This window comes from Plectropomus leopardus, chromosome 2 (assembly GCF_026936395.1).
Source record: "Plectropomus leopardus strain MGB_pleo_1.0 chromosome 2, ASM2693639v1, whole genome shotgun sequence".
Lineage (NCBI taxonomy): Eukaryota > Metazoa > Chordata > Actinopteri > Perciformes > Serranidae > Plectropomus > Plectropomus leopardus.
Genome location: NC_142177.1, coordinates 22,365,933 through 22,393,842, shown reverse-complemented (window position 1 = coordinate 22,393,842; position 27,910 = coordinate 22,365,933). Strand labels below are relative to the sequence as shown.

At 38.0% G+C, this 27,910-nt stretch overlaps 1 protein-coding gene and 1 long non-coding RNA gene across 3 annotated transcripts in view; one reads left to right on the top strand and one right to left on the bottom strand.

Moving 5' to 3' along the window:
- Positions 1–236: 236 nt before the first annotated feature.
- LOC148190212 (uncharacterized) lies at positions 237–27,852 on the bottom strand. Its single transcript, XR_015778942.1, has 3 exons — positions 21,470–27,852; positions 14,094–14,255; positions 237–1,139 (listed from the first exon to the last, which is right to left on the bottom strand). It is a non-coding gene; the product is annotated as an uncharacterized LOC148190212 (long non-coding RNA).
- eya2 (EYA transcriptional coactivator and phosphatase 2) overlaps positions 16,463–27,910 on the top strand; it is a 36,616-nt gene continuing 25,168 nt past the window's right edge. Inside the window, exon 1 of one of the 2 annotated variants that reach the window (XM_042495232.2) lies at positions 16,463–16,776. The gene's annotated coding sequence lies outside the window, so the exon portion shown is untranslated. The remainder of the gene's footprint in view (positions 16,777–27,910) is intronic. The other variant, XM_042495222.2, reaches the window with a different exon arrangement.

The window sequence follows — 27,910 nt, the reverse complement described above, 5'->3', positions numbered from 1 at the left end:
GCAGCACAGTCCCCAGGACAGGGATGGATCCAATAAGGTTTTCTCTTGTGTTTTCTTTCAGAGAGGAAGGAAAGAAAACAACAATCACGAGGGAATGTTGGTGCAAAAATAAAAGAGAAGAATACAGTGCCGAGTCGCTGAATTCTGTTTTTGATCAAAGAAGTCCATATGAGTTACTGTTTTATCTTTCACTCCAAGTTGACTTCTTGGAGCATGAACACATACTCTTTATTTCCAGTTTATACAGAATCAGAAGACCAACCCATACAAAAAAATAATCCTTGAGGAGAAAATCCTTCATTTTTCTTATCTGCAGGTTGTGTAAAAGATGTAGGCTCCACTGAAAAAAATTACAGGGATTTTCTGCAATTGGAGCTCAATTATGGCCACTAACGGGTGTCCTAGTACAATCTGTGGTATCTGAATGACTAGTGTGGTTTTGGTTTTCATGTGGTCTGCAAAATGACAAAGTGATGCAATGGACTGAAACTTTAAACTGACACACTTACAAACTGCCCTCAGCCAATGTTTGGTTTACACCCATAAAACATTTGCAACATCCTTATATTTAAGTGCTTACAGGACATATAAAGTTTTACAAGATAAAGACATCACAATCATCTCCTTGGAGTTCTCAAAGATTTTGGATGACAAGTTAAAATATGGTACAAAATCCAGGTAAGTTACCAATAAATGATAAAGATCTAATCAATAGCAAATCTGCTACTTACTATATGGCTAACTGTATCAAGGACTATATGGCAGATAACTGCCTACTTCAGAACAGGTTGCTAGATACTACTCTGCCAAACCAACAAACCAAGTTAACCCTCAAGTTTAATTTAAATTTGTATAGTGCAATTTAATTAACAGACAATCCAATATGTTTGTCAAGCAGATATATTTACAATCTTGGGTTACATTCACCCTATTAAAATGTAATAAGTAATGTATCTTTTCAATTACCTCATCAAAGAAATATCACTTACTGGGGTGCCCAGTAGCTCAGTTGGTAGAATGGGCCCCCCATGTACAGAGGCTGTGTCCTCACTGCACCAGCCACAAGTTCGAGTCCAGCCTTAGCCCTTTGCTGCATGTCATCCCCTCTCTCTCTCTCCCCCTTTCACGCTCTGTCTGTCCTGTCCAATAAAGACAAAAAGCCCACAAAAAATATCTTTAAAAAAAGGAATATAACTTACTACATTTGATTACTTTGTCATTGCTTCTCTAACAAATTATTAAACCTGGGCAATAACACTGAAAAGTGTTTGGAAATAGGCTATGCCAAAAGACGGCATTCCGGCACAGCAAAAAGATGTAAAGCAACAAAATTATTATTATTATTTTTTTTTTAGAGTTTTAGAAAGTAAGACAACAGTACGACAGAAAATACACAAATAATACACAGGGAACCAAACACAAAAAGGTCAATACTTATAATATATATAATATAGACAGATAGATTGTTTGTTTACTCATTTAGTGAAACTACTCAAGATGTTATGTAGCTTATAGTGAAGAGTTCACACTGAGCCTCTCTCTTCTCTTCTTTTCTCTTCTCTTCTCTCATCTTTTCAGCTCTTTGTGGGTGGAGTTTTCACACACTTTGCAGTGACAAGGCAATGCGCAACAAGGTGAGGCCTCGGTGAAAATCCACCGCCTGGAGCCACCAAGCAAGACCGGAGAGGAAATGAACACATCAACCTTTTTTCACACCTTTACCTTTACCTCTCCCTCCCTCTCTCTCTCTTTCTCTCTCACTCATTCACCCCAGGCATCGAACTGATAATCCAAAAGGTCACCTGTGGCCTCCTTCTCTCGCCCCTCCCTTCTCTTTCTCTTCTTCTATGAGAAAAAATAGAAAAAACAGGCCTGAGGGAGTTTCAATCCTGAGGGCAGGTAACTCTGGGAGTACAACAAGTGTCTCCTCTTTTCATTGCAATTTTCTCCCACATCATTTGCTCCTCTAGTGAGATCTTTTTCTTCAGTCATGAAGATGAGAAGGTGACACAGATTGTTCATCTGCTGATAGCATAGGATAATACACAGTTCACTTTACTTTTTAAATTTAGTAAGATAAAAGCAATTTCACAAATGCAAATACAGGCTGCATGTATCAAAAAGTTAAATACATGAAAGATGAAGTAGTTAGAGATCAATTGGTGAAAAGAGCTTTTTGTGCAAAAATGTCATTTTAGGCCCCTTTGTTCTTGTTTAGCCTTGATCATCTCGGCTTTTAGAGGTGACAAAGTTAAACTTATGAAATATAATAGGAAATATCATATAACCCCATATGTGGGAAACAAATATAATATTAACATACTGCACAGTATATCGTGTCCATGATATATGTATGATTGTCGGACATCATATATATGACTGTTTAAAAGAAAATATTACAAATTTGGGCCCACACAGTTTTGCACTAGCTGAACAACCGATATAATTAGGCTACATGTGAGCAGTTTTCTTGTAGCTCCTCATTGCCAGAATTACTGTTGATTTGGTCATTTCTGCAAACCCCTGATGTGCACATTATTAGCAGATATGTTGAAAATTTACATTTCAACAACAATGTGGTTAATGTGAGGTTATATTTAAATAAAAAAAAACTTTTTGTTACAGTTAGGAATAAATCATGCTTTAGCTTAACAGCCCACTTTTTGTGGCAAAATGACTAAAAATGACTAAAAATGCTGCAGATGTCTTGCCAAAAACCAACCAGTGTGTTTTTGTTTGTTAGTCTCAAACAGTGAGCTTGCGGCTGTCTTTCCTTAGCACGGGCATACACACAGTCATTTGCATACATTTACACCATGCATTCCCCCTCACCAAAATTATGTTTCCGTGTGCATGTAAAATGATGTCTTTAAACTGCATACTGCACCTCTCCTGTCTCTGATTTTTCATATCAAATTATAATTAAAGTAAAAGGAAGAAATGAGAAATGCAGGTAAACAACACATTTGCTGGACTGCAGTTCAACTTTTAACTCTTGACACTTTCCCTCCTGTAAGCAAAGTGCATCTGCTGCCATTAAACCAATATTCCTTTTGTACAAGAGAGACAGCTTAACAGTGTCTCCTTCATCCATTACCTTCTTGTTCGGCTATCACTTTTCAAATCATTGATTTGCAGCGATAACTTCTGTGTGAGCTTTTGGTGGGAGGGACAAAAGGTCAAAGGTCAAGGACTGGAAAGCCTCGCACATTTCATTTGGACTCAATCAATAATAACACCATCAAAGCAGTGACAGCAATTTGTCCTATTGCGTTTTACCATCAATAATCCATTTACAAACGTCGTTCCTCATTGAATAAATATGAATTAAGAGCCTCTCCAGTGCCTCAGACTTAAAACAGGAAAGTTCTATGTGAACCACAATTCTGTTCAAGAAATGAAGTCGTCAACTTGATTTGCACTGTTTGTCTATGTTTTTACCGTATATCTAAGATAAAGACTGCAGCCTTTCTGACTGTCACATTGTAGGGTCTAATATTACCCTAATATAACCCTGTAACATTTGAAATTTCCCCCAATGGGGGATCAATAAAGGAATATTCTATTCTATTCTATTCTATTCTATTCTATTCTATTCTATTCTATTCTAACGCTTCAGGTCATTATGTATAGCTCCAAAGAACAGGAGGGATGTGAAAAAAATTAACTTTTTGATTGTTTCAAAATGGCCTGTAGGTGAAAATTATTTCAACTCACAACCACAGACTAGAAACTGTGTGTTTATGAGCGAAACATATTTTTTTTATCAAAGCTTAGCAGGTTGGGCAGGAAATACTGCATGTCGTACGCAACAACTTCTTGAATGTATGCAAAGTTTATGACTTTTCAGGGTGTGTCCCATGATCACTTACAATGTATGGGTCTTAGAGTTGGTATGATTTTTGACCTAACTTTTTAAATTATTTTCCTGTTCTCTGACCTTGGTACAGTATTATCCAGTGCAGAGAAGAAGAAGCTGTTCCAATGGTTTTCTCTCTCTTCTTTAAGACTCAAAATCTGTTTCAGATTGCGAGGCAGCAGGGTTGCTGTAACTCAGGAAGCCATGAGAAAGCATTTGAGATTGTCCCCTTTCATTCAGAAAGAGACACCCTACTGCTTATAATCATTCACTTTAGCTCTCTGTTATTTTCAACCATTCTTTGTTATTTTCCTCCATTGCATTTGTTTGTTTGGTTTTTTTTTTTCTTTGCTCAGTGAAAATGTGAGGTGTCTTAAAAGCAGGATTTATGAGGTAACAAGCAGAAAGTGCTTCAGTTTCTCCCTGTTGTTGGGGACTTGCTAAGTATTTACATGAAAGAAATACTTTTTTTTTTAACTTTCTGTCCTCTGTGTCTTTATTATCTTACTTCATAGATAAAAATGTCTTTCTTTTCTTTTCTTTCCTTCATCCTTTCTTCTTTTTTTGCCTTCACTCTCTATCCTATTACTCTTCATCCCATACAACTCACATCATTTTTCTGACAGTGATAAAAAAAACAAACTTTATCTTTCTTTCTACAGGCAGAAATACTGCAGACATGCACATACAGGTCATGTAATGAACTCTTGATTCCTTCAGCCTTCCAGCCATGGGAATCCAGCACAACATAGGCAGAAATGACATCATGCAGTACCCGCACAGGTCAAGTACAATCTCTTCTCATTATAATAACACAGAAACCAACAAAAAAGATTTTGACATATAGTACTGCACAACATAAATACATGAAATTATTTCTGCTGTCAATGTCAGTTGTGTCTTTTAATTTTTAAAAAACAGACAATTTTCTGTTCATGTGACATTTGTTATTAGAGGTTGCTTTGTTCTGTTGTGAAGCCACAACAAAACAAGTCAGTACTGTCTTTAACAATGGATATATTTCTTTTTTTAATAAAACAGATGCTATGTGATTGCACTTGGCAGTACTTTGCATTGCATTATGATTCGATGACTAAGACGGGATCAAATAAAGAAACAGTCCTTTTTTCATGCTCAATGCGACTGCCACAGGGCAGCTGATTTATAATTGCAATTATAAAAATGATACATGATGAAATTGAATATTTGTGAGATGCATGTTTTAAGGTATCACAAGGATGATAGTCTACATTTTAATCTACTGATTCAAGATAATTAATGAGCTTTCTATTTAACATGCAGTAACCTTCCTTCACTTCGTAAACTACCAAAGAAAATCACACAGGACTGTTAAGTTAAGCCAAAGTACTGCATGTTTTGTTCAAGCTCAGCACTGTTTATTTTCAGTGAAAAGGTTTGTTTTTCTTTTCTTTTTTGGTAGAATTTACATAGTTTCCACAACTTATAGGTACTCTTTAGCCACCACTTTGTTCCAGACTGAAATGATGCCATTGTTACAAGTGGCTCGAAAGCCGCAACATAAGGAGGGAGACGGGTTATATTCAACAGAATAACAAAAAAAGACCAAAACAACAAAAGCTGGGTCTTACACTGGGGAGTCAAAGAGAGTGTGAGCAGAGTAAGGACCAGCTTACACTGGCTCAGACCACACCTTCACACAGATGCCCTCATTCGTTCACCTAATGACCTGCACCTAGAGCACAGAGTAGAGACACATACACATACATACAAGGCTGGATATGTCCCAAACTACTATTAAAAAAACACCTGCTTGTTCTCGATAAACAAGGCTGGACATGTCCCGAACTTCCATTAAATAACACTCGCTTTTTTTGCTACAAACGCTGCTGGATATGTCCCAAACTCTTGTTTAAAACACTAGCTTTTCTCACTAAAAACAAAGCCTTAAATGTCCCAAAATCTTGATCACAAACACCCACTTTTTTCTCTACAAACACGGCAAGACGTATCCTGAACTCTGCTTTTGTTGTTGCAAAAACGGCTGGATTTATTTTTTAAAAAAACTGCCATAAAAACATTTGCTTGTGTCCCTATAATCACAGTACAGTATGTCTCACAATGCCTTTAAAAAACACCCACTTTCCAAACTACAAACACGGCTGGACATGTTCTGAGATCTTGTTATTAAGCACCTACTTTTGTTGGTCTCGTGGTCTCGTCCACTCATACTGGTAATCTTAATTACATGATATACAGGAAAAGTACAAATCTAACATCCTTGGTTTGAAGAAAGGTACAATACCAAAATTTTATTCTGGTAACAAGGCTGCAAATGATTGACACATAGTGAAATCATCCTTGAACAGGATTGAAGTGACATTTGTTGAAAATATCGGGGGTAAAAAACATTTTGTAAAGCTGACATATTGATTTGAGCTGTAACTGTATTCGGTAAATCAACATCCTCTTGAGCTCAGTGAATGCTGCTGCTGTACCTTTACAGTTGAGATGTAATTGATTCAAGGCTGTTCCTTTTTCCCTGTTCCTCTTAAAAAATCATTTAAAAAAGTCATCCACAGGAGTATCACCATCGTCCAGCAATGCCACTCTTCCGTTACCACCAACTCCTCAAAAAATCTCATGCATTGTTAACAAAACAATAGGCCATGTTGTTGTGAAACTATTTCACACCATTCCTTGAGTCACATGGACAAGGCAGAAATACAATACTCTCGACACGCCTCGTCTTTGTCAGAGAGAGTTTTAAAAAAATCCCTACGCTCTCAAGCATGGATCCTAAAGTCTGATGCTCTCTGCTCCATCGTGGGAACTTGTAAAGCTATGTGTGAATGGATCTGTCTCACCTCTGGGCCTGTGCACAGGAAATAGAAGAGTTGAAAGTGTGTTTTTGTGTGTATGCTCGGGGTACGGGTGGAGGGTTTCAAAAAGCAAAAAGTTGTGGAATTCTCTCAGGAGATCATCCATCATATGAGAAAAGGAGACTGGCTGAGGTTTTGCTTTATTTGCATTCATATGGGAATTATAAATCACCAGAAGTGAGCACAAGTGTCAGTCGTCTGGGCTGTCGCGTTAACACCAGCTGTGTTTTTCAAATCATCTGCAGTTCAGTTTTCTTTAGACAGAATGGAGTTTAAAGTTTTTTTGGCTTCCTGTTATTCATTGCAATTGGAACTGATGAAAGTGACATGTCATCCAGTGTTGACTTGTACCGTGTAATACATGGAGCATAAGTGTACATAAATGTAAACTATTTTCACACAGGTTGACACAGCCACCACTGTGTTTGTGTTCATGGGAAAACATACAGAGGAGTCAAATGAATACCTGCCCTGAGGATGTTCAATTGCACATATCCGCTCAGACATTCCTTTAAAAGTTTAATGTTGTGTTGCAGTTCTTGGGTTTGGTGAGAAAGGTGACAATGGACAGAATACTTTCTCATGGTTCAGCTGTGAAGCCGGAGGGGATGAGTCTGACAGTCTGATTGTACCTTCTGGGTAAACAAACAGAAATAGTTAATGGGCTTGAATGACTGCTGGGAGTATTCAATTGATGCAGTAATTTACAAGTCCTGTTTTATCCAGCTATACTGTAGCTAAGAAACAATTGACATCAGAACAGACAAAATAAAAAATATATATATCTATATATCTATATATATATATATATATATATATATATATATATATTCTTCATAAATACAACTTCAAACTTCAAATTCATTAATTATATTTAAAGTAGTTTAATTTCAGAATGACTTGCATTGACAAGTATCAGCTAATTAATTTAAATACACTAGTCATAACATAACAGTTTTTTAACATTTTAAAATATCTTATCTAGTCTGACAATCTGTCCAGACCTCAAAGTTATTCAATTTACTATCACAATGAAACAAATAAAAGAAGAAGATATTCACAGCAGCAAAGCAGGAGCTAGATCATGTTTAGGATTAATGCTTAAATAATAAATTAAATCATATTCATATCTCCAGACACTGGAGAATTTTAAGTCATTGCTCGAGACCACTTCTTCTTCTTGGCCTTTGACTTATATTGAGCCGTTCATACCTCACTTTTGTATTTTGATCAATTGTTTTGGTATGTTTGTATGTACATTTTTACTTGTGTATTTTATACTGCATTGTATGTATTTTTATGGACTATTTATTTGGTCCAGTACTTTTGTACAGCACTTTGGTCAACTTTGGTTGTTCTTAAATGTGCTATATATATAAATTTGACCTTTGACCATATAATTAATCGATCACCAGAACATTCACAGACTAAAATTCATTTGATTGAGTAATTAATGAATTGATTTTTGCTCTTATACAAAGTTGCATGAACTAAAATAATTTGAATGCTTTTTCTAGTTTGCCCTTTGACTGCGATTTATCAGAGGATGGTCACAATAATATGGAAACCCTGAACAATACAATGGAATAGCCTTGCATTGTTTACTCCATTCATGTTCAGCTGTTGTTGAAACTGACGGAGAGATGCTGAGTCATTCATTTATGGCAGTTTTTGACGTCATATTTTGTGGAGATAAAATATCCATGAACTTTCAATACAGTCCAACACAACAATGCCACAAACCACAGAGTCACAAATTGTCAGATGAATCATCACCTCACCGAGACAAAGGTAGCAGTTATTACACAGACGTTTAAATGGATTACACTATCAAGCAGATACTGGTTGTGTCCAAAATTCCAAAAACAACATTCTGTTTTTTGCATGTCTGAAACCTTAATATGAAACCTTCAGTAAATTGTGTACTATCTCTAATGAAATGTTACTGTATGCCAAGTCAGATTTATTTAGAGCACAATTTTAAATAACAAACCTAAGACTGAAGAGACCTCTGTTTTATTCTGATTAAGTTGCAGCAAGCTTTTTGTCATCCTACATTTTACATCCTTAATGAACTCTGCCAAAGGGAGTCAACTCTGAATGGATCACAAGGTTTTATCTGCAGGTACAGCTAAGTGTTGTAAGCATAAAAACGGTGAGAGATATCATATTTCTGAAAATAGACCCCAAGGGAAGCATTTATAAGGAAAATAAAATAGGGCCTAATACAGAGCTTTGTGGTACTCCACAGGAGGCAGATGTAGAGGGAAAAGACATATTATCAATTGTAACAGAAGCAGAACGGTTTTGGAGGTGTGAGGCAAACTACTGAATATTACGCTGGCATAAATATCCCACAGTGCAAGACAACAACGTTCATAATGGACAGTGGCAGTCAGCAACCAAGACAGCCCTGACACATCAATATACTTCAATTTGAATGTAAGTATAGCTTTAACATTGCTAGATATAATACATTTTAATATTTTAAATCTTTATTGTTGAACAATAGTATACATATTGAGTATGTAGTAAATTTTGGAAATTTTGTTTATATTAATGTTATGTTGCTGAGTTCTTTCTGGGTTACATATAAGTATTAAAAGAGTCACCTCTCTACATTGTTGCATCCATGTTTCTTATCTAAATATAACAAACATAACAGATTGGACAGTGTCTTCTAATAAATTATGTCTAGAAAAGTTGAAACCTTCCACACCGTAATTGTCACATGTGCATTTCTAATGCTATTTCTCATGCTGTACGCACATGAGTCATTTTATACAGTATATCAGACCAGTGGAGCAGCTCCTGCAGGCTGAGGTTTCATCCCACTGTGGAACTAACTCTGTCTGAGGCTTACAGCCTGAAACATCTGTTGTAATTTCTGTCAAATTGAACTTTTATTACCTGGTCATTAAAGCCACAGCAATGGCAAAACCAGATGGGTTCTTGCTGACCTTACAACTGCTTCTTTTTTATGGTGTTGGTGAAAATTGAACCAAAGGAAGCCGTGCGCTTTATAAAATTAAGGCAATCATTCCCACATTCCTAAGACATGGGGGGCACTGAGGAGGGCAGAGAGAGGTGCAGAACAGCTATGAAGGGGGAGAATATATATATGTGTGTGTGCTTTTTGGTGTGTGTGTGTGTGTGTGTGTGTGTGTGTGTGTGTGTGTGTGTGTGTGTGTGTGTGTGTGTGTGTGTGTGTGTGTGTGTGTGTGTGTGTGCGTGCGTGTGTGTGTGCGTGCGTGCGTGTGTGCGTGCGTGCCTGTGCGTGTGCACAGTACATACACTTCTTCATGGGTAGATTATTGTGATGAATGGATAAAATGTAATGGATTTACAATTTTGTGATCATATAAGACAACATCTAAAATTGTCTGCAAATTATGGTGATGAAAATATAGATGCATCAACTATTTTTTGCATGACCTATATGAATGCAAGGAAGGCGAATGGTGAGAAAGTATACTTGTTATTCCAAAATAGGTATCAGTGCCAGTTGTGTTTCCATAATGAAAGTCAGAATGAAACGTCAGATAATTATTAATAATCTAAAAAACTGGGTTATCTGTTTTGGATTGATTTTTGGATCTGCAATATGTTATATCTGAAAAACAACCCCTTCTCAGCCCTGCACATGCGTGTGTTCCTGATAGGCCTCTTCGCCATACGGTTCGAGGCCAGGGTCAGTTAAATAACACGCACAGCATATAACCAGCCTGGGTCAGAGCTGTCTCACTGGGAGGGAGGGCTGCTCCATCACTGGTCCCAGTGGGGAAGAATGGAGAGATGCTGGGTGTGTTTATTAGAGACAGAGGGAGGGTAAAGGGTTTTTTAGAAGAGTGTGGGGGGAATTTGTCTCCTGTTCTCTCAACAGAATCTCAAACCTATGGTTATAGACAATACATGCTGGATCCATTGGAGAATAGAGTACTTAAGTAAGTAATGTGACTAATTATCTTAAACAGCCTTGCACCGCACTGACCAATAAACCACCCATTGACTCCATCAGAACTGTTTGTTGAATGAAACAGCTTTGGAGACCTCCATCAGAAATGGAAGCGGCTGCATCTGACAGTTTCTGCAACTTTCTGTATAGGTCACAACAAATGACTTTCAAAGTCGTAAGATCATTGTGTACTATTCACGCTTAACAAACTGCTGTCTTGTAAACAGGAGTCTTGAAGTCATTGTCGTTTCCACACCACACGACTGACCTGCGACTGACCTGGAATCCCTGACCCTATGTCTGGTCTCAAAACTACATTTTGTGGCCAAAACACACATGCGACGTACAAAGTGAACTAATGAATTTACTATACTATTACTTTACTATTTTTAACAGCTTATTTCTTCTAGGCACAACAACTCTGGTCTGTGTTACAAATGCAACACATAAGTTTTAACTGTTACTGGTGACTGGTTACTGGTTTCCCCTAAAGTTGTGTCTTGCATTCATCAGTTCAAACACATATGCTTGCTCAGGCAGTCTACTCATATGTGGAAGTTTTTAACTAGTAATACTTCAGTAAAAATGTATGTGTATGGGAAGTACTGAGCATTCAACTTAATAAATGAGACTTGGATTATACTGCACAAGTTGTGCCAGAGTCTGTAAGTGGATATTTTGATACAGTTTTGTGTTTTGAATTCCCTCTCTCCAGTTCATCAAGAATTTTCACTGGTTCAGGCGCCCAGTAGCTCAGCTAGTAGAGTGGGCACCCAGTGTATAGAAGCTGTGTCCTTACCCAGGGGCAGCGGGTTCAACTCCAGCCTACATCCCTTTGCTGCATGTCATCCCCTCTCTCTCCCAATGTCACGTTTAAGCTGTCTTATATATAATAAAAATAAAAGCCAAAGCCAAACAAAATACCGGTTGAGAAATTGATAAAATAATAAGAATTTTTCAGGGTGAAGTATTCCTTTAAGATTACTTTTTTCCATTAATTTACCATAAATTTCTGTTGTTTTTTATAAGTGTAAAACCATCAGTTCCTTACAGAGAATTTTGAAAAAAGTTACTGTGACCATACTGTGTTTCGCTCCTGTCTCTAAGGGCAGACATGTCACTCTGCCTTTGAGAGCTGCTCTAAGCACTTTGCCTCTGTCAGACAATATTTGAGTGGTTCAAATATAATGTAAACTGAAGGAGAAAGAGGGAGATGCAAATTAGGGGGAACAAGTGGACAGATGTTGAGGAATATTGTGAAGTCAAGAAGGTACAGACTTGATTTTAGAGGGGTTTTCTGCCAAGAGAGGTATGACTTTAAAGGTGGAAGTGATGCCATGGGGCAGATGGGGTGTGTGGAAGGTTTATGCTTTAGGGGGATGAATAGGGGGGCATCTAAATGCAGATGTGGTGGTTATAGCGCTCTTGCTTCCTCTCACATGGCGTTAAGTCCTGCACAGTATAATATTACATTCATTCTCCTCTCATGTTTATGTTCTCTCTGCCTCCCTTTTCCGAGTTCTCCAAGTATCCCTCAGCATGGGAATAATAATGCTTATGTGACATCGACATAAAATGTTCAACGTCAAACTTGGAATCTTATCAGTTCTTCTCATTAGTAAAAATTCACAGCTGAAATCTTGTCTGTAACTAAAGCATAACTCAGCAAACTCAGAGGCAACATTTTCCTGTATCCTAGTGGGAGGAACGCCGTGACACATTGTGACAGTAAGTGTGCATCAGCGGATACCGCCAGCTGGCAAGAGGATTGACAGACAAGCAAGCAAGCCCATCAGAGGAAGAGAGAGACAATGGCAGCTTTTATTTCTCCACCGCACATTCCAGTGGAAGAAAGGAGTTGGCTTGCCCGCCTGCTGTTTGAACCTGAGGCAGACTAGTTCAGCATGTCTGGGTCACGGTACTTCCCAGAGCCACTGTCATTTTGTACCTCAGTGTTGTAATGTCACAGTGAATAGTTCGTCACATTTTAATCATCATCAATCAGCATGTAACTGAAACTGAGTTCATAAGATCACAGCTGGTGATATTAAAAGCACCAATAAAAAAGTGGCTTCTATTGTTAACAGTTAAACTTTCCCTTTTTTGCTACTGCCATTGTACCTTACATTTTGGGATGCATTTTGCTTAAAGGCATATTTTTGATACTGTATTTTTTTATATTCAGATCAAACTTGATTTGTGCCTTTTTGATATTAAAAGAAAAATGCAGTGCACCTAAGGACTTCGCATAAATCTAAATATATTTTTTGTCCATATCACCCAGTTTAGCAACAGAGGTGTTAATTTTTAGGATATTAAATAATAATCATTAAAAAAACACTTTTCTTTCAACTTTCATTCACAAAATGCACCTGAAAGTTCCTTTTGTAATTTTTGTAGGCTATCTAGCCCCATTTGTGACCTCAGCACTACGTCAAAAACATTGGTGGGAAAGTCAAAATGTTATATGTTACCTGTTAATCTGCAACACGTAAACCTCCGGTGGATAACACTGATGGAGAAAATTGTATCACTGGCATTAAGGACAAATGCTTTAACAACCCTTCATGACAACACCCCTAACTTGTGCTTTATTAATCTCACTACTTCCTGCATTGGCCCTGGACATTGTTATTAAACTAAACTAACTGATGCAGAATGTAAATTTAAAAAAATAATCAAGATGGAGACAACATTAAGTTATTATATTCCTTTACAATCAAATACCAAAAACTTCCTTCAAAATTCGAAATTGCCGTTACTCATTAGTCATTACACAAGTTAGAGATACCAGTTTCTCCACTGACGGGACCAGAATGCATTGCTGTCGCTGCAAGCCAAGCTGTGTATTGAGAGAGCGCCGTAAATCATTTTCTCAACTAGAAAATGTTTCCTCTTCCTTATTGCTGTCACTATCACTCTTAGCTGATGGGTGCAGCATGTTGAAGCACATTCTCCGGGGGATTTTGAAAGTAATTCTCAGTAGAGTTGCAAATTACTAACCAAGGTCATTCTTGATAACTTGAGTCAAGGAAATAAATACGTGAACAACAGCATAAAATAAAAACTGGGAATCTTCTTAGGACAACATTTTTTGAGTTTAATTGGTGGAATTTTCCTCTATTTCAGAAGAGGCCTCCATCTGTAAACTACAATTTTAATATTTTATCTCCTTTACTAGCTTCATCTATGCAATCTGACAGATGTTTATTAAAGTTTCACAGATATTCAAGATGTTACACATATGCCTTTAGCTTGTTTTGTTTTATTGCCAGTTTCTCCATCTATCTTTCTCTTTTTTTTGTCCTTATCTTACTAAAAACACACCTTTTCACCCAGGACACGTGTTATCCAGCCCCGTTACCCTCGAGGATGTTCTTTTCTTTTATTCGGAAAGGTCATCGATACCGACACTCACCCAGATGCAAAGCAGCACGAATCTCCCCCAGGTGCCCTCACGTATCCATGTCTACGGGCGTTGAGATGGTGTCAGTCAGGTCATCCTGTTGTCCCCTGCTCAGAAGAACCTGTTTCCTCCTGACTCATGGCTCCCAGCTCTGACACACTCGTCCTCATGTTACTGAATACACACACAGAGACAATGGCACAGGAGTTAGGCACAAACACACACATATTCTGGTTATATTAAACAAACAGGCAGAGGATGAGACACCTGCATCATGTCTCCTCTGTTTCAGGGAAATTATGATGGTTGTGCTCAGGCAGACAAAACTGTCAAATATTGCTATTCTATTGCAGGTGTTCTTGAGACGACACATAAACATGACCTGTTTTGGTAACCTTGACATATCTTTGACATTTCCCATATACACAACCACAAGCAGGTGATGTGCTCTGAGCCCGCAGTTACACATGAGAATTGAAAAAATGGGTTTGATCCCTCATAATTTATTCTGGAAAAGTCAGAAAGAGTTGGGAGTATATATAAAAGTAATTTAGGAAATATGTAACACAGACGTTAAGGTGTCATGTTATGATGGTATTCACATTAAGTGAGTCAAAACATGTTTGGGTATTTAGGCTGTGAATAAAAACCTTAATATCAGTTTTTCAAGAGGGGACTGATCTAAGTTTACAAATTGTACTGATGAATTATGTATTATCTACTTCATAGGCCCATGGATGCTTCATAAGCAGCATTACAGTATTTACAGTACTTTGTTTTTCTGTTTTGGTTCACATGATAAATAGTCAGCAGTGGAAAGTACACTTAGTTAAGTGTTGTTTTTGAGGCACTTACATTTTTAATGTCACTTTATATTTATAGATCAGATAAATATTGTGCTTTTTACTACACTACATATTCTTGAAAAACTACACAAGATTTTACATGCAAAGCATATTAAACATTAGACATTTTAAAATATGATTTATTCTCACTGATTAAATTGCCCTACCGAGCAGCAAGTAATATATTTCCAACAGCTGCAACATTAAAACACTGTTTATACTTTAATAAATTATCAATAATCCAATGATACTGAATATAACACTTTAAACACTTTAAAAATAGTTATTCGGAGTTATCAAATTTTACTTTTAATACTTGGTACATTTGCTGAATACTTGTGTACTTCTGTGTACTTGTAGTTGAAATCCTTTTATTTAGATTTCTTTTACTTAGTGCAAGATATGTGCTTGTATTACTTTTGTAAGTATTGTATTACTTCTCCTAACACTGTTAGGAGGCAGTGTTGGGAAGGTTGCTTATAATGTAACAGGTTACAGACTATAGTTACCCTGTTTACAATGTAAATTCACTATTTTAATAACTTCATCAAAGTAATATACCTCATTAAATCAGATTTTTTTAAAATTACTTTTCAAACAAATGTTTTAGTAATAAAGCTGAAAATGTGCAGCTATGCAAAGCAACAGAATAAATGTTATATTCCACACAGGAACTTTTTTACCAGAGGGAACATACTTAGATTTAACCCCTTTGTAATCTCCAACATTTTGGTTAGAAGGCCTAAGCTGAAATGTAGTTGCATGTTTTTTCAGTAACTTTATTTTGTGATTTAACTTCAAGTGTTGTTCTCCAATACTGCAGAGAGGAAAGGTCTCCCTCAATATTTAGAAAAATTACTTTTGTCCCCCTCAATAAAAACATGGGAATAGCAGAGGACCTTTGTTTTGACACAATTGAATGCAGAAAATGCACAAAGCGGTGCATAAAAATTAAACAGAATGCGGGAAAAACAAGTGTTTAACACTCAAAATTTTCTGGTACAGAACCCCCCATTCCATATGTGTCCCCCTTTGGTGCTGACACAAAACCTACGCCCTTGATATCCTCTTTAAAAAGACCATGGCACCTGCTACCTTAAAGAGGTAATGTGCTAAGCTATGACGCGAGTGGAAATAAAGAATCTCCCCCAACACTACCACACTTACACACAGTAAAAGATAAGAGCCCTGAAAAGAACTGTCAATAGCCTGTAGTTATTTACCAAAAACTAACAAATCCTGCTATCAGGAGTGCATACAGAGAGTCCGCTGCTTCACAGGAGGACTAAATAGTTTGCGGGTCGTTTTGTAAACAAACGCGAAGAAGAGCCCTTGACCAAACAAAGATTCAAAGCGGAGATAGAGAAGAAGAAGCTTAGAAGTGAAGGATTTCTGCAGAGGGAATAAATGAGAGGGGTGGTTGAGATAAGGGCGCGCGCGCTGGCGTACACGAACACACACAGACGTTCTGCATGCAGCGCGCGCAACTCTCGGGAGGAGGAGGAGGAGGAACCAGAAATCTTCGCTCATTTACTTAACATCACTTCCCCACCACCGGGAAAGCAAACACGCTCCTGAGGCTGCAGGGGAAGAGGAGTGAGATCGATGCGAGTGTCTGCAGAAAGCTGTCAGCACCTGGAGCCTCGCGACCGACAGAGAGCTCGCGCTTCTTCTTCTTCTACACTGTTCTTGTCAGGAACTGCGAGTCACCAGGAGCCGCACTCACTTTGCGTGTCACAGATTTTGCCGGGACACTTGTGAGGAGTCTGCGGAGTCCTCCGGGCATGGAGAGACGACCGCGCTGACTGATAATCGGATTTTTCCCTGCAGATGCTTCTGTCTGAATAATGGTAAGTCTGAATCTGCCCGTTTTTATAATATTTATTTTGATCATGACATCGAGTGCTCGTGATTTCAAAGCGTGTTCTTTACGGTCAAAATATTTTATAAAAAAGTAGCCCGGCGCCTTCATCTTTCTATCTGAGGGGAATCATTTGTGTTCAAGTGTATTTAAGCTCTGTTGGTGACGAATTTTGATAATATTTTAAATAAACATCACATTTTATTATATTTAGATCAGAGGAAAGGCCTTGAAATCACTCCCACCCTTGTGTGTATTCAATTCAATTTATAATCAAATCAAAGCATGGTGAGTTTACAATAAAATGAACACTGAACATCTATTATTTCATATTTCCAACATATTTCATTAATGCTACCTGGCCTCCCTAATTAATTTTATTTATTGTAATTGGTTTAGATTTTTAAAAATTAATTAGGATAATATAATAATGACTATTTGAAAATGTGTATTTTCATGGAGTGTAACAAAACAACTACCCAACATTAATTTAATCATTACATCAATGCTTGAAGGGAAAATCATTTTAAAGGACTTATACAAACATGAGCGGGTGTTGAATACATTTGAAATTTATGTGTAGACAAAGGTGGCTATATTCTTATGAAGAAGAAAAGTCAGGCCAAGTTAAATAGTGTTTTTTTTAGAGCAGTTGGGAATGTTCTTGTCAGCTAAGATACCATCACATATTTTTATTCAGCACCATTCAGCTTAACTTCCCTTGATTCTTTCCCATTCATTTTAAGAGTCATTAACAAGAACAGAACACCCCCCAAAAAATCAATAGGCCTAAATCAGTTATTTGTGTCTCACTGAGCGTTTAAAAAGTGTGTGAGGCACCTTCCTTTCAGATTGAGCTCCTTTGTTTTTCTTGGTACCGCTTAAATCGCTGCAACGCTTTCTGCTCGGCTTTAAGTACAGAAGATTACACTGAAATCACTGACACCCCCCTCACTCAGCAGCCATGCAGGGACCCTCATTAAGTAAATTAGGGGAGCCTCGCTAAGCATTTTTCAAAGGCTGGTATTCATATTTTTTCAAGGACCCCTTCATGACTCCAGACTAGAAACTCACTCACTGTGTTTTTCCAGCCCGTTTAAATCACCTTTAAACGTGTCTATCAGCTGGAGGAGCGAGGATTTAATGGGGGCCTTTGGGTTTGGAAAATAATGTAAATAAATAGATTCTTGTAAAGAAATACATGTTGTTGGGACATTTAAAAGAAACAGGTTAATTATAGAAAATATTGGATCATAACATCTCTTTGAAATTTGATTTAAATTTGTAGAAATTAAAATTTTGGTTCTATGTCTACATACATGGACTTTTTCTTCGCCATCACTGTTGTTGTGGTGCAAACAAGGTTTTACTATGTGGAAATATGTGTCCCATTTACCAGCTCTCAGAAATGTCACTCTCATTTCTGCATTTTATAAAACTGAATATTTGTCTCTACTTGTCAGTTATCTGAAATAAACCTGCAGGCGTGATAGCCAGCCAACAAGGGATTATTATTTTAGATAGTTGCTGTATCAGATACAGGTCTGTGACAGATTGGAAATCTTAGTAAATCTCCTTATATACCTGTATTAAATAAATAACATCCAGGGATCCTGATAGAGGGGTGGCGGTGGTGGGAGGGTGAGGGGTGTTCTCAGACCACATACCGAAGGTGTGTGCTCGGGCGTGTTTGATTTAACACTGCGGTTCGTCGCTTAATAACATTAGGCCCCATTTCTGGACTCCCTCTCCGCTGCAGGGCCGGGTTCCTCTCAGCCTCTTCTCCCTCTCTCTCCTCAGCCTTCATGGTTCCTATTACTACCTCTAATAAATTGTGAATAAGCGGCAGCCCAAAAAAAGTCCCGGGCTGTGGAGAATTCCCCATCCTGTAGCGCAAGGCACCCCCTCTTAAGAAAACACAAATTAATTCCAAACCCCTCTGTAGCCAAACGTTTGTGGAATGATAAATATTTTCATAGGAAGCTCTGCTCTTCCTGACTTTATCTGCATCAATTTCATTATATTTCTTTTCACAGCCGCACATTTTCTGAGGTCTTTGAGCTTCTGTGCATCTCTGTCCTCTTCCTCCTCTCCCTCTCTTTCTCTGGGAGTCAAATAGCCTAACTGACTTGAACTAAAGGTCACACCAGGGTGCTCAGTTCAAACCATATCGTCTTTAAATATAACCTCATTTACTGTACACATTGTATTTTGAGGTTATTTTAATTAGGTCCGGGCAATATTATATCAACATTTTAATATGAGACTGGATAATGTCTTAGATTTTGGATATTGTAATATCATAAGTGTTGTCTTTTCCTTGTTTTAAAGGCTGCATTACAGTAGAGTGATGTAACTTTCTGAACTAAGGACTGTTATCACTGTTATGATTATTTGCTCTTACCCACTTAGTATTTATATTGACATCAATGGTGGTTAATAATCAAAAATGTCATTGTGTAAATATTTTGTGAAAGCTCAAAATAATCAGCTCTACAATATTGTCACAGTATCAATATCAATGTAATTGGTAAAAAAATATTGTGATTTTTGATTTTCTTCATATTGCCCAGCCCTAACTTTATTAGTCACCAAACAAATTTATTATAATGCTATGGAAAAACGTATACTTCAGCAGGAATGATTCCACTTTGTTATCTTAAACTCACAGAATTAAGTTATATTGCTGCATATAGTAAACACTCCATTATTATTCATGGAACTTGAAAAAATATTTTATTTATATATTTTCTTGTACATTAAAATTGCTATTTTAAGGCCCCTTAGCCCCAATAAGAGGATCTACAGGCGTTAATGTAACAGAGACAAGATAACAACTGCGTCAAAGAGTGAAGCTCGATGTACGTAGCTATTACCCACGAGCCAGAAAGACTGGCGAATGCTACCAAACAAGTGTTGAATATTTTATCTATCCTCTAAAATGAATGTCTGTATGTCTGACATGTGATCAAAGTGACGAGTATCATTTTATAATAGTTTGTGCTGCTTTTAATAATGAAAGAGACTCCTTAAACAATGCCATCTGAGCACTATAGACCACAAGAGTTCTCATTAAGTTTGTTTAAATAATAATGTCCACTGTCAAGTAAGCACTGTATATTACCAGAGAGCACTTTTATGCATTTGTGTATATTCATGTATTCATTTACTCCTCATATTCTTAATTTTACTATATTTGCCCGTTACTCAGCAACTAGGTTCACTGTCCACATCTCATATTTCTTTTCTTTATTTTTGGTCTCCAACTCTCTCCATATATCCACCTCAGAGTAAAGTCTAGTCTTCTAGGTTTTCTAAGTCCAACTGTAGGTTAATAAAATAACGAATTTCCATTCCTTAAGTGAGTCTTAGGTTTCAGCTCGTGGAATGGCTGCTTCTGAACTTTATACAACTTCAGAGGAGGCGATCATGAATGTAGCCTGATATGTGCAGCAGTTTGCATAACAAGCAAGCCCACTATTCTTTGCAAAAGTTCTTTATAAAAGTAAAGCAGTGAAGTACAGAGAAAAGATGCTGTACAAGGGCAAAGCAATAAGATGAGAGCATGTGTGTGATAACAGAGTCACTGAACAGTTACGTGCCTTGTCCTCTAATCTTTGGCGTTTTCTCTCAGTGTAAATTTTATTGACTTTTCTTCGACTAATTCTTGCATGTGTGTTTGAGTGGTTTGATCACAGGTGTAGTGTGCTCGTTGTGTTGTGAGACCTCTGATGTGTGTGAACCTGCCAATAGGTTTAGTGAAACAAAAGCTCTGGATTAAAGGGAGATGCTGGCTGCACTATTGGTTGATCTGTTGGCAGTTTGAGGCTGGAAAAGTTATCGCACTTCCCCCTGAATGTCTTCCCCTCTCCCATCCTTCCCTTTTTAATTCCCTAAAGCCCCAGAGAGCACCCGGGGAGGCCCCGTGCTGATGTGTGTGTGTGTGCATTAAACCCAGTGCTGTCAGCAGACAACAGCTGTCTCTCTGGCTATCTCCGCTCCCCTTATCTCATCTTGAGAATGGAGGAGCCACACACATTGCAGCATTTAGCCTGCAGTGACCATATTTCATTTCTTCGTGCTTAATAACGGTTTGGGTGCTTTCCACTGCAAAAAGAATTTAATAATTCTCCATGGCTGTGGGAGTATTTTTTTTTTAAGGTGTCAGATTTTTTTCATTGAATCTTTTCCTGAATATAGTTCTCATTCCCACCATTTTCCGCCTGTTAATGCCTGCTCTTATTTTATAATATCCCTCCTCATTTTTATCCTGCATTCTTATCTCTCCAAAAAGGTATAAATCACTCTCTTGCTTTCTCTTTTCTCTCACTTTCTCTGTCTCACACACACACTTGCATTGTAAATCTACCAGTAAAGAAGTAATTGGACCTCAGTCTGTCTGTAGCGCCTGGGAGCTTCAGCCACCAGTGAGCTCGGTCTGGCCAGCTGTTAGCAACTACGGCAGCCACTAGCCGTCATCTGCTGAGGAGATGAATCGAGGGCAAACCTTTTTTGGCCTAATGACTAATAAAGCAGCCAGTCTGAGTGTGTGTGTGTGTGTGTGTGTGTGTGTGTGTGTGTGTTCATTAGAGAAGGCAGGAGCACCCATGCAGTCAGGCGTGTGTCAGTTTTGAATGCGCGTGTGCGACCACCCTCCCATCACTGGACCAGATGTTTTTTACCTGGGAGCCAGACCACCATCTGACTGGGGTCAGCCCGGTCCTCCAACCCCACACCCGCTCCTCCAGGCTGCTGGGAGGTCTGCCAGCTGTCCCTTGCTTTGACCCTCGTCCCGGGGCACTGGTTCTGGGGGAGTCAGAGCCTGGGCCTTGGGGTAGGTGGTCCTTCTCGGATTTGGCATTAATACTGGGGAAAAATTATGAGAGATATTATTAGAGTGTGAGTGCTGGGATATGGGCAGTGAAGGCGACTGAGGAGGAATGTAAGAATTAGGAAGCTTAAAAAGAATTTAGAAGGCAGTGTGTGCTGGAGAAAACCTGAGATAGAGACACTGGCATTGTTGAATAAGGAGGTTTTGATTACTGGGGGACAGAAGGGGGTAGCTTCTGGCATTAAAGCAGTCTTGTTGCAGGGAGTTAGTCAAGTGGAAAAGAAAGGCCACCAAGTCTGGGAGGTAGAGTTACAGAGTGCAGACAGAGTCGGCAACAGGTTCACTGCTGCCAGAGATTAATCGGAGCCTCTCGTAGAGTGACTTCTTTTTCTTTCAAAGGAGCTCTGTCATTAACAGACTTAACCGTTTGTTCACCTTTAATTTTAAGAACTCCAGTGTTAGTATAAGAGACTTCTGTGAAAGTTGGAAAGGGATTAATCACCTGCGCAGGTTTTAAACTGGTTGCTCAAATTTCACTAATTTTTGGTTGATGATGTCAACACAATAGTTCAGTGAGTAGCTGGGGACGTTTGGGTGTGTGAAACCTCATTCAGATTACTCTGATAGTAAACAGATAACAGCAATGTGGAAACATCTTACTCCTACGCTTTTGCTTTTTACCGTTACAGCAAATGTCAGACACGGTATGTGGAGCCAAAAAAAAAAAAAAAAACAGGACAGGACAGGTGACTGTTGACATTATAATTATCCCCAATGTCAAAAGTAAGCTACTGTTGCTGAGTTGCTTTTGCTCATAAACTGAAATGCTGAGTTAATTGATTTAGGCACGGCAACAACACAAAGTTAAAGTATCAAGTGTAAACATATTAGCACAGGAAGGACCTTAATTAGAGTATGTCAAATGTCCTTTGTAGGCCATACCAGGGCTGCACAAAAATATGTGATATGCAATATCCTGGTTAAATATTGTGATAACAATATAACTTATGATAAACAGATATTAAAGTGTACTCAACTCTGCCTTCCTGCTGCTGTCAGTAAACTTCTACAACACAACAAATTGCTAGTGCAGCTGTAGTCTGTATATGTAGCAATGGCATAACTGATGTATGACCCTATATGATGTTAAAACATGAGAACACTCAAAAACCCACTTGTACTTGACAAGGCATTTTACTATGAAACATTTGCAGGACCATGTTGTTGTCAATGCAGTAACTTGCACAGCTTCATAAATTAGAGGAATATTTGCTTTTCATTGTGGAAATACAGTAGTTAGAACAGTAGGCAGCTCTCCAGTAACTCTGCAACAACAAACGCTGCCATTGTGAACACACACTGCTCACGCATCCAGGGCACATGATGCACACTGCATGCAAAACATTCTCATTACAGCCTCACCATTATCAAATCAATAGAAAGATGAGGGTCTGTAATTTTGACAGTATTTAAAATCACACTTTCAGAATTTTTTAAATACTGACTGTATTTGCCTCGTAATGAATTCTCTGGCTGCCGAGGTCATGGTGGGATGAGATTATCAATCCTGAACATCTGTTAGTGGACCACCAGCGTGTCTGTGCCTGTCTCTGCAGTTTACTAAAGAAAACTTTCCCTTGTAGGACTTAAAAATCTTACTGATATCCTTCTATTATTAAAGACAGATTTCATGATCTATCAGTTGGATGATTAACAACTTTTTAATATATATCCTTGTGGCGTTAAAATTATAAATCGACATTCAGCATCCATCTTTTAATTTTGAAGTGCTGATAAGACTAAATCAGCTATTTAAAGAAATCATCCTTGGCTTTGGGACATTGTGATGGACATTTTTCACAATTCTTTAACAATAACAATGATCAATTGATTAGTCAAGAAAGTAATTTTTAAATTAATGGCGTAAAAGATGAAAATAACTATCCCATTGCTCTGCATATGGATGAAAAAGGTCAGGGGATTAGGGCTACAAGTATTGATTATTTTCATTGTTGATTAATCTGATTATTCTTTTATTTTCTCAATTTATCGAAAAGTTGTTTGGTCTCCAAAGCCCAAGATGATGTACTAGAATATCTTCTTTACTATAATAGAGGAGCTAAGAAACCAGGAAATATTTTTTATTACTCAAAACAATTAACTGTTAGTTGGTGATGAATCAAATAACTCATTGATTAATCATGGCAGCTCAGTCTACAGAAGATTTCTGTTTTTGTTCAGTATGTGTTTGCGTATTTAAATATTTGACTTGCCGGATCAGTGAGTAAAGCAGTCTATATACATTTCATTAAAGGATTATCAGGTTTATGAGGACGTGCCGAGTTTGTAGGCTCTGAAAGGCCTGGCTCTTTGTTTCTATTTCTAGTTATTAGAGATTTTAAAGACATTTTCAGGTAAAACAATGGTCGGCATTCTCACCTGCTTAGTAAATCATCTACTTTTCATTCATCTTAAGAGGTGCTGATTTCATTTTTACCCTCTGTTTATGGATACAGTTTAAAAGACTTAAGTAAAATGCTAAAGCTAAAGAGGGCAGTATAGCTGGCAGATGGCACCACGAAGCCCCTGATAGTGTCACACAGGCTCACATACTGGGCCCTTGTTCTGTTTCTTTTAATCAGCAACTAAGAAAAAGGGTCTGAGTGCAGCAGTGAATCAACCCCCAACTTTGCCCCAGGCACTTTGGCAGACTGTCCAAACCGAAAGCTCCCGGTGGGGTCCCATATGGCACGCTTACAGACCGGAAAGTCACCTTGCATTGAGAACGTTTCAATTAAAGGTTAAACCATAGGGTGGTTGCAAGACTCTTAGATGTTGTATCAAGACCCAGACACTGACACAGCACACATATTGACAATGTAAACATAGAACAGACACACACACCAGACACCTAACAAAATATAATAATAATTTATGACTAATGTAAATAAGAGAAAACGGCACACACCCTTTACAGGAAATACAGGGACCTGTGACAAAACCATTCATTCAGTTCACTCTTAAGATGTTAGTGATTTTTATTGTTGAGTCAGGATAGATTCTAACATGTCCAATATATAAAATACAGCAAAATGAAGGATTTTTATTTGCTGAAACTCATTAATACAGAATATATAATTCTGAATTTGTTGTTTGCAACAAAACTTTTGTTAAATATTACTCAAGCTCATAGAGTAGGGTTTAGTTTACAAATTATTTTAGTGCAGCAGTCACATTCACTAAATGCTGTAACTTAAAAATTGTAACCTCGAAAATCAAATTATGGAAACGAATTTTGGTAATTACTGATCAGCAGCATTGTTTTTCATACCATGTTTTTGTATTTCATTTATTTGTACTGTATTTGAAAATTGTACACATATACTAGTTGCATTACTTTGCCCATGGTTCCTTAAAATCCTTGAGGTTTTTGGATTTAAGGGGAAAAATCAAGGCTTTGAACCTTTTTGAAAAAAGATAGATTTATTCATTGAAAGCGCTTGAATTTATTGTTTTGCACAAGTTGAAGGAGCTGACGGGATCACATTTCACAAGTTATACCTTGTATGACTATAATTGATTTTCCCCCATTTGAATGATTATTGCATCTTGTTGGTTTTTGTAATGGCAGGCCTCTGAAAGGCCTTGAAACCTTATGTATGTTGTTAGTGTTAATTTTTAGACAGTGTTGTGGTTAAGGTGGGGATAGGTTTAGGCACAAAAACCCCTTGTTATTGTAAGGAAAAGATTATGTTTTGGCTTAAAATAGGTTTTGGTGGCACAATCCTGACTGAAAACATAGCAATTTTTCTGCAAAAAAAAAAAAGGAAAAAAAAAGCTGTTTCGTGGCATTACCATGGAAATACAGCAATGGGTCACTAAAAAAAAAGCAGATTTTGTTGGTCAGTTAACTGGTCTCAAACAGTGTTGTGCAACTTGACAGGTGTCTTGCCTAAGTGTCACGTCATGCACCAGCCTGTCAATGACAAGTGAAAGTCAGTTCATATACTACGTCACTTTAGAAATGTTGATATGATACTTGTGAAATGTACAAATGTCATGTATCAGTTTTGCAGAAATGAACAAAGACAACATTTTCAAACGGTGACTGGGCTGTTGTGGTTGCTTAGAACAGCTAGCGACACTTTTTCCATGAGATGCGTTTGGACTGATAAAAGAACTAGTTTTGTCAGTTTTGCGTTTGTCTTTTTTTTTTTCTTACTCAACAGTTTAGTTGAACAACAGGTAAATCTGCATAAGCGCAGCATATTCCTTTTACTGTATCAAATGACATTTCAACCCAAAGCACAATACACCATCCTGTGATGTAATCCATCCCCACAAAAGCCAGAATTTGATATCCGTGAAAGAAGCTGTGGTGTAGCAGCACCCTGGGACCCAGGTGAAGCTGGTTGGACTGGCCTTGTGGCCCTGTGGCCCCCCGTGGCCCTGCTGGGTTTGTTTTAGCTTTAGTTTCAGCCCTCAGCTCTCCACATCTCTGCTGAGCTCCGCTCATCTTCCCTCCGGTGTCCTGCGGTTCCCATGGCCTTGTGTGCCCTTCTCCCAGGCCTCACCCTGAACCAGGAAGTGCCTTTCTCTATCACACACAGTTTTTTGTGTTTGTGTGTATGTGCATGTGTGTGCATACAGGACTGTTGCAGAGATGCAGCTGAAGTCAGAGGACTCTGAACAGGCATCACTTTCACGTTCGATCTCTGGAAAGTACGAGGAAATGCAAAGCACAACAGCACTTTCCATATTTTCCCTCTGTGCTGCGGGATCAGTGTTACACTCTGGAGCTTCACACTCTTCCTGTGATAAAGGTCAGATCAGGATCTCCACAGGGTCTTTAAGGTCATTTTTGAAGTGGAATAAAATAGAAAAAAAAAACAAATGACAAACATGAACACGTGGTTTAGATTAAAAGCGCAGATTTTAAATTGAGTTGAAGCTAAAAAAAACCCCAAAGATTATTTGTTGCTTATTTGAGGCTTGAATCATTAAATTGGTATCTTCACTCATAACAAATTAGATTAGAAGTATCTCCAATTTGTATCTTGTCTTTTTACATAAGACCATTAGAGACGTAACAAAACGTAAATCACCTCTGTGGTGTCACATTTACAGTCTGCTCTATTTTTGTTTATTTTACAGTCAATAACACAGAGATGCAGGTGGATTTTTGGCTGTAGAGTCTTTGTAGCGACTTCATGGTTGAAATATACGTATTTATTCAGAAAACACTGTGAGCTGTCCTGGGTGTTTTTAAAGTTGGGAGGGCAGCTCTATCAACTGGAGCTGACACAACATGAGATGTGTTTTCTCTGCAATTCTGTGAAAGATCATTCTTCTTAATGAACAACAAAGAACAACACTAAAGATACCGTAAGTCTTCTCAGGTTTTGTTCTGCCAGTAAGCTTCAGCGGACTGTCATAGTTTGTCGCTTTTCTCAGACGGCTTTTACTTTTTTCTACCTTGCCTTCGTCCTCTCTGCTGCTGTAAAACCCCGCTGCCCCTATAATTCATGACTGTCATCTGTCTCTGCCATCATGTTGTCAGCGAGGTCAGAGGTCAGGCAGTTAGCTGCAGCTTTGCCAGATTGGAATGGCCCAGAGGCAAAGCGACAGACAGAAACAGAAAGAGACAGAGGGAGAGGGAAATAGTTTGGCCTGTTTTGCATTGTCATAAATAGAGTAGTTGTAATGTTGCTGAGCCAAAAGCAGGTTACTTAATTTTTCAACATGACCAAAGATATGTGGACAAAGCATGTAGACACTGCAACATTACACCTACATGTGACTGTTATACATCTTATTGCAAATCCATTTGCATTATGTTGCTATAATAGACTCCTTTCTGCTTCGGATTATTTCCACATGATTTTGGAGGCTTGTTGCAGAAATTTGTTTCCATTCAGATAAAAGAGAATCAGAGGTGTTTTACAATAAAGCCTGGCTCGCACAAATTCTTTCACACCAAATTCAGTAAACAATTGGTGAGTCTTTTTGTGCAAGGTGAAACAGGAGAGGGCTATGGTGGGCAACAAAGGCAAACGTGCTACAGCAGCCCAATTTCCATTTGGAGACACATGCTATAGCTTCAGAAATAATGCCAATTCAAAAACACAAGAAAATCCAAAATAACTACAACACCAAAAATGTGCTGCAAATTGAAAAAAAAAACATGCCACAGAAAGCCAAACACATTAACAAACACAGAAACAATGCAAAGTCGAAAACACAACAATAAACAGACCTGCACTTGAACAGTGCTAGCCTTCCAACCACTCAA